This window comes from Penaeus chinensis, chromosome 1 (genome assembly GCF_019202785.1).
Source record: "Penaeus chinensis breed Huanghai No. 1 chromosome 1, ASM1920278v2, whole genome shotgun sequence".
NCBI classification, from domain to species: domain Eukaryota; kingdom Metazoa; phylum Arthropoda; class Malacostraca; order Decapoda; family Penaeidae; genus Penaeus; species Penaeus chinensis.
The window spans coordinates 23,971,443-23,973,658 of NC_061819.1; positions in this window are offsets into that span (position 1 = coordinate 23,971,443).

Below are 2,216 nucleotides of genomic sequence, written 5' to 3' on the forward strand. Positions count from 1 at the left end.
GATAATAATAATAATAATAATAATAACAACACAACATCAATAACAATAATAATGATAATGATAATAACAATAGCAATGATAATAATTTCAACAACAATAATAACAATATTAATAATGATGATGATGATGATCATGATCATGATCATGATGATGATCATTATCATGATGATCATGATGATGATAATAATATTAATAATAATAACAATAATGATAATGATAATGATAATAATAATGATAATGATAATAACAATAATATTAATAGTAATAATAATGATAACAATAATAATGATAATGATAATAATAATAATAATAACAATGATAATAACAATAATGATAATGATAATAATAATAATAACAACAACAAAACAACATTAGCAATATCTAATACAATAATAACAATAACAATAATAATAAAAATAATAATAATAATAATAACAGTATAACATTAACGGCAATTATGATGTCTTGAAATTTAATAACATGTATATGCTGTGTGTGTATGTGTGTATGTATATATATATATTTATATATATAAATATATATATATATATATATATATATATATATATATATACGTATATGTATATGTATATGTATATGTGTATATAGATATATATGTATATGTACATATATATATATATATATATATATATATATATATATATATATATATATACATATATATGTGTATATATATATATGTATACATGTGTGCGTGTGCATATGCGTGTGCGTGTTCGTGTGTGTGTGTGTGTGTATATATAGATAGATAAATAGATAGATAGATAGATAGATAGACAGATAGAAGATAGATATATTCTGTAATATGTTTTCTATACATACTTTCACCCCAACATACAGTTAAAACAAACTTCCGAATAGTTGTATCAGTTTTATTGTTTTGATTGTCACTCGTAAAACATTTATTTGAAGATAATGTATCCGTTTCAAAAATAATAATTTCAAACAGTTTAGTGTTATTTTTGTCACTTTGTCTTTTTCAGCTTTTTCGAGAAATGTTCTGATTTTAGAATGTGAAACTCATTAATGTACACCTACTCCTACATTGTTTTTGTCCACTTTGATTCGATATCCCCTAAAATTCTGACTTTACTGACATTCACACTAAAAGGTTGCAACAGAACACTTATTTCATCATCCAAACAACATACTCTAAAACAAGAAACTTACCTCGCAAAGATTTGTGTGAAATCTTAAGAGTGGCGTAGCTAGGGGCAGGGGGTCACAGGGGCAAGATTTAAGAACTATCAACTTGATATTCAATAACGAACAGATCGCCAATGGTTTATGTAAGTCAAATGTGAAACCAAATGGTAAACAATTCAGGCTTGTGAGGCACGCAGATAAACATCACAGAGCCTTTGTCTTTAAAAGCTCTGGAAGTCTAACCATATATCCCACAGCTCTTAAAATCCTGGCTATGGTCCAGTTTCTCCAAAGAAACTGCTATTTGATAAGTGACATATCACCCCATCTTCATTACTCTGATTTGGTGTATGCTTTAAACAATTGCATTTGCAATTGACATGTTTCTACAATATGTTAGACACACAACAAGACTAATTACAGTATTATAAACAACTAAATGATCTTCATCATGCAAAGAAAATTTCTCTATAATCTACCTCTAAATACACTGCACGTAAACCGTACCACGCGTTGTATTCTTTCCAATTTCCCCCAACAATAGCTTCATTATGTTACTATTATAAAAGATTATTACCCAGACATGAGGTACGGTTAAAAATTGAGACTGAACTGCAAATTATGCAAAATCTAAGTTACACACACAAAGTGATGAATTACTTCGTTATTAGGGGTTAACAGTCAAAAACTTGAATGGGCTGTTAAATGCTAATTAACATACTAGTTTGAAATGTTACACGCATTATTAAATGTACGGCATTAATGTAAATATTATAACAAATAATGAAAGTATAGTGCATGGCACAGAAGATTTGTGCATATCTTATAGTTTTCTTTCCAGAATAGATCACTTTAAAATCCACCAATATTTACTATCTTTTCGAGATTTTTAGGTATCAAATCCACAAGACTCATGCAATTTTCGGGTCGCTTTCTGACCGATTCCCACACAGACTGGGCTTGTGTAAAAGCTTCTTCTTCACTCTCCGGGTTCTTTCTGTCCCATTCAAGGCAAATGTTTCTCCAGATGTGCGACAAAGGGTTGATGT